This window comes from Nicotiana tabacum, chromosome 18, assembly GCF_000715075.1.
Source record: "Nicotiana tabacum cultivar K326 chromosome 18, ASM71507v2, whole genome shotgun sequence".
NCBI lineage: Eukaryota > Viridiplantae > Streptophyta > Magnoliopsida > Solanales > Solanaceae > Nicotiana > Nicotiana tabacum.
In genome coordinates this window covers 125,907,172-125,913,253 of record NC_134097.1, presented here as the reverse complement: position 1 = coordinate 125,913,253, position 6,082 = coordinate 125,907,172, and the positions used below count along the sequence as shown (strand labels likewise).

The 6,082-nt window shown below is 32.9% G+C and overlaps 1 long non-coding RNA gene across 1 annotated transcript; it reads left to right on the top strand.

The window, feature by feature from the left end:
- Nucleotides 1–4,512: 4,512 nt before the first annotated feature.
- Nucleotides 4,513–5,834, top strand: LOC107785059 (uncharacterized). Its single transcript, XR_012701798.1, has 2 exons — nt 4,513–4,753; nt 5,512–5,834. It is a non-coding gene; the product is annotated as an uncharacterized LOC107785059 (long non-coding RNA).
- The last annotated feature ends 248 nt before the right edge of the window (nt 5,835–6,082 follow it).

Genomic DNA, 6,082 nt, shown 5'->3' with positions numbered 1-6,082 from the left:
GAGTAATCTATATTTACTTAAAAGGAAAGAAGTCTGCCCTAAAAATTTGCCAAGTGTTCCACATATAAAATGCCATGTGGCAAATTTGGACAAATTAGTTATTTTAGGTAAAATGAGTTTCTCTTTTTAAAATTTGAAATTGAAAACAGCTAATTAGGTTTTCTATATTTTAAAAAAAAGGAAGTAGTTTCTACGTTTTTCTATATTTAAAAAGAAGAAGAAGTGGTTTCTACGTTTTTTTAAAAAGAAAATGTCATTCCTATTAAATAGGTATATAGATACATTTTGAAACCTCTAAGAACGGTAATTGGGAACGCCATTTTCATCTATTTGCCCTAAAAGTTTCATCCTCCAAATTCGGCACCTCAATCCCACGACCACGATGTCTCACCACGATATCAACTCCTTACCCACGAACTCTTCTGCCCAGGATTCTAGTAATATAATTTCACATTTTTATCAAATCAGTTGTAAAATCAGTTCTACTTTTACAATATATATTTCTGTTCTTTCTCCGTCGTGTGCATATCAAACAACAATTCTAGAGTAGAAGAGGTGATTGGTATAATTTGTATTTCATGAACAATCTTTATTCCACTTGAGATTGTATTCCTTTAACAGATAATTTCCGTGAAGTTTTAATTTCTACTTATATTTACAAATACCTCTGTCTATTTCAGGATATAATGGCGGCTGAAATTAATTTCGTTAGTGAAATTAACATCAAGTCAATGAATTGGAAGTTAAAGATTCGTATTCTCAGGCTTTGGAAAAATCCGGATCGCGACAGGCCTGACAACCCTTTTTCATTTGAGATTGTTCTGATGGATGAAAAAGTATTGTTTAAAACTTTATAATTACTTTCTATTTATCATTGTTTACATATGCGTAAGTATATTACAGTCATATACGGAATAACTTAGACATTTTAACTAATTGAGTTTTTTTATAGGGCGACCGCATTCACGCAAGTATTAGCAGGTCTTTTATCCAAAGGTTCAAACAGCAAATTAAGGAAATGAGTTTGTACATCATAAAGAATTTCGTGGTTTGTCCAAATAATATGAAGCTGAAGACCAAAGACCACAACTTTAAGTTGATGTTCACGCATAAGACCACGGTTGACGAAATACACGATCCACATTTCAACACGTGTATTTTCAAATTTAGAACCTATGAGCAGCTGTCAAAAATCTCCAAGAATTTGACAATACTGAGCTATTTGGTAATTAAATTTCTCTCCTTTTTTTGCAGTTTCATTTTACTTTGCCTTATTTGTTTTCTATCTTATGAGTTCTAAGTGTGAACTAAATCAATACTAATTATAGTACATAAGATCAAAGATTAAGTTTTAGATTAAAGCTGGATTTCTTGATATTGTTAAATCCTCTGTCGAAAATCATAATCTGATTTATAGAAGGCCTTTGTAGGCGTATGAAACTAAAGAAAGGTTAGTACTGTACCATTACTCTGAAGATCTTCAGTACATGGGTATAGTCTTGGTACTATTTTACATAGTATTTACAGATAGTATTTCAGTGGTTTTATTAAGGCCTAAGATTACCTTTTGATCTCTTACTTCCATAGGTAGCTAATGGAGTTCATGCCCACAGTTTCCTTTGCATTCTCTGAAACCTTCCCTTTTAACAAAAGTCAATATGAAACTAGAAGATATAAACCAAGAGTCTGTTAAGTTGGAGGTACCAGAAGATTTAATGATTTGGCATAAATTTCCCCACTGATAAACCGGTACAATTTCAACGTTACTGGTAATTTTGCGTGTTGCAGTAACAATTATAATTAAGAATCAAACCACAGACTAAATTCTTCTATTTAGGTCTTGAACACTATCAGGTATTAGATGTTGAGTGATTGCGTACCTCAACCTCAACACACCTGTTCAAACTCTAGGAGAGAGGGGAAAACCAAAATTAAAAGAAATGGGTGAAACCACACATTTCAAGCTCTATGAGATCATTGGAGATGTTTAACTGGTAGTGAAGAATCACAGAAGCTTAACACTGAAAACATCGGTACAAGGTTGAGTCTAGTAAGAAGTATGAAGAGTCGAAAGAGTTTAACACAAAGTATTCACTTAAATGATTGGTTATTCAGGATAATGAAAACAATTATGTGATTAAGCTCTACTAACTAATAGGGGAGGCCCAGTGGTACTACTCTTCACTGGATCATGATGGTTCATGACGATATGTTGAAGAACATTTTTATAATTACTTGATCAGTAGGTGAAACATTTGATGGACTGTAAAAGTGAGGCTATGAACGAAGAGGCATTTTGCATCAGAAACTTATGATTTCATTTTAGTTTCCCATCTTCTACTATACTCTTTTAATATTAGTAGCTTTATTTAGTGTATTATTCGTCGAATTTAGCTTATGCTTAATAAAACACTTACTATGAGAATTAAAGCATTATCTTTGTAACAATTTAATCGATTCTAATAAGGAACAAACAAAATATGTACATCGTATTACATTTACACTGCTGTTCTTGGTGAAAGAAAGAATGTCAATCTCCCTGGAGTAATTGTGGATCTGCCGACATTGACAGATAAAGACAAGGATGACATTTTAAACTGGGGAGTTCCGAATCATATTGACATGATTGCCCTATCTTTTGTTCGTAAGGGTTCAGATCTAGTGGAGGTTCGAAAGCTGCTAGGTGAACATGCAAAGAACATTCTTTTAATGTCTAAGGTTTGCTTCTGACCAGATAACTATTTAGTCTAACTTTTTCTCTATGAAGTTGCCTATTCACTTTATTGCATCATTGTTTTGTGTTTGTAGATGGCTTTCGTGGTACTTGAGAGCCATACACAACACACTAATTTTGCAGAAAATTTAATTAAATGATAGATTTAATCTGACTCCTTTTCCCAAAAATTGAAGAAATAACATCATGAGTTGGAACTAAACTAGGCGAGATCCTTTTATACTGAACATCTGGGATCATGAGAAGGTTAGAGATCCTTTCCACTCTTGTGTTTCTTTTGGGTGTGTTGGGTGGGTGGGTGGGTGGGGGTGCAAAGATGAAAAGGCGTGGGCTTGCGAGTTAAGCAAAACCCCATCTCTTCCTCACTTGATCAAAGCCGAAAGGCTGATAAATGTATTTTTATTTTATTTTCACAGCTCAAAGAAATATCTTTGTTGTATAAATTCAGTCGAGATGTTTATGATGTAGATAGTTGTTTGTATTGGTGGACTTTCAGCAGCGATAGTCGTTAGAATGATTGTAATAAGTGTTGCCATCTTTTTATGCAACTATATATGTGTGGTTGAGGGTGGATTCACCTGGAGCAATAAAGGCAACATATTGTTCGTAAAATCTTCTAACATTTCACATTCTTTTATTTAACTAAGAGTACCAAATTTTCTACTTATTATTTCATCTAATAGTCTGCAACATACATTTGTTTTTATAGGTAAGAAAAGTTACCTTAAGTGTGCAACAAAGAACTTTGCCTCAGGTATAAAGGAATATGTAGCTTCTGATGAAGGTGTTTTCGATTGCAACAACATTACTGTTACGTCTGTAAGTGACATAAAATCTTGATGAGAATTAATATTTTTAATGTATGCATTTCATGTAAGACTTAAAAATGTTATATAGATTATGCTAACAAGGATTGAGTATTTCCAAGATCTTAGTTATCCATATGAGTCATCGTTTATATCATCAACCAACATGACTAATTTGCTCATGTTCTCATATACTTCTGATCCAAAGTACACCACAACAAAATGTGATGTCTTACTTACTGTGAATTACACATATGTATAACTGTTCTTTGTTTTTTCTGATAATAACTTGAGACAAATTTCTGCTTTTTCAGGTGAACTTATCCTTTTTAAAGCCAAGTACTTCTGTAGCATTACTCCAGTATGTTGTAACAACTAAGCTATCCAAATTTACATAGAAATTGCTAATTTGGTTTAGAAATGCTGTAATTAATAGTAAAAATTGAACGCTGCCTTCTATCGCACGTATGTTCTCTTGGATTTGGTGTTTATCCAAATTGACTATAACAAAACTCTCGATTATTTTATATCTACTATCAATATATGTTTGATTATTGGTTGAGATTTTGTATCATTATTTTACTTTCCTTCAACTATGGACGATGTGTATATGAACTGGAAGTGAATTTTTGGAAATCTACTTGACCTTTTGGCTTATTACGGTTATCCAACCTTCTTTGCTAATCATGTTTTTGTGCATAGATATTGGTGGTTCCTCGCATAGATACAATCCCATGAAATTCATATATTTGTTTTTTGATTTAATTCTTTTGAATGAGATCGCTAAATTTAGTCTATAATAAAGACATGTTTCTACTATATCATTTTTTTTCTTTGAAACAATCTGCGCGTCGCGCGAGTACGTATACTAGTTGATAGAAAACGACAAAGCATGAAACAAGTATTAACTGATTTTATCTGTTTTATTATGCCCACTCCTTTATGTAAAGAAAATGAAAGGTTCTTTATATCTGCTTTTAATGCTTCACCTTCTCTCTGTCTCTTCTCTTCTTTTCTTTCGTTCTTTCTCTATCACATTACACCCCCTGAGAATAATACCAAAATCGAAGTTAAGATTTAAGAAAGATCCAGGAACATTTTTCCTATTCTCTCTCCAGAAACCTTGTGTTTTTTTTTTCTCAAGAAAAATGGCAAACAGTGGGTTTCCGGTATGCCTTGCAGGGATCATGCGTCCACTTCCTCTCTCTAAAGAGTATGCACACATTTTATTTTTTTATTTTTTTTCGTATATGTATCTGTATACATAGTTCAGTATGAAATTAATGTTCTCAAATGCGCAAGTCGGATCCAGGATTTAAATTTGATGTGTTTGATCTTTAAAGTTTTTAGCTAGCGTTGATCTTATTTTTTATTTTTTATTCTTGGTTTGTTATTGTGTGTTTCGTTTACCCTATTATCTTGTTGTTTCAATTGTTTGTTACTTTATTTTCACTTTTTCTTGAGCGAGGGTTTACCAAAAACGACGTCTTTATTTTCACGAGATAAGAGTAAAGTCTGCATACACATTACCTTTCCCAAAACTCAATTATGGGATTACATTGAGTTTGTTGTTGTTGTTGTACCATTGATCGTATTTTATTTTTGAATTTATGAGTTCGCAATACAATATTTGTTAGAATTTTAGTAGTTTTCACTATATAACAATGTCCCGTGTCTAAATTATTGGATTCAGTTGAACATATGTCTCTGTTTTTTTTTTTAATTTCCCATCCGATGTTCGGTATTCATATTGGGGCCCAATTAAATTCAGATTCGCGTCGAAAAGTACCACATTGAAGGTAAAGCGCTCCCTAACAAAGATGATTCCATATCCAGGGATTTGAACCCGAGACCTCTGATTAAGGATGAAGGAGTACTTACCACTCCACCATAACTCTATTCAGTTGAATCTACAGAACACGTCCTAAATCTCATTGGCTTATAAGATTATTTCTTCTATTCAAATTGCAGGATGACAGATCACATTGGAAGAAGGGAGGCCATGAAAAAACTTAGAGTTCAAATGGGAGAAAAATGGAACATAACAACTGATGAGAGAAGCCATGGCAGAGAATTTAGAGAGAAAATAAGTGAAGCTGATGCAGATCTTATTGCTGGTCTTCTTCGTTTGGCTTGTACAGCGAAGGCTGCTTAAGTAAGCCTAACATAGACCAAAGTGTATTTATTTTGGTTTTCTGTTGTTTATGTTATCTACTCTTGCCTTTTGGGAGGTTGTGAAGGCTTAGATTTGTGTAACTAACTTTATTTATCTATTAATTACTTACTTCGGTCCACGATAACTTACCAATTTGCTTTTGGCACGCCTATTAAAAAAATAAAAAATTCTATATAAAAATACCTGATATGACTAATCTACCCTTAAATAAATATTTAATGTGAGGAGTAAATTTTTTTTAGGGATATGTACATAAGGGTAATTTTGTAAAAATAAATTAAATTTTTTCTTGATTATATAAATGGACACTTATTTTGGACCCAAATAAAAAAATAAATTGGTCACTTATTGTGGACCGGAGGGAGT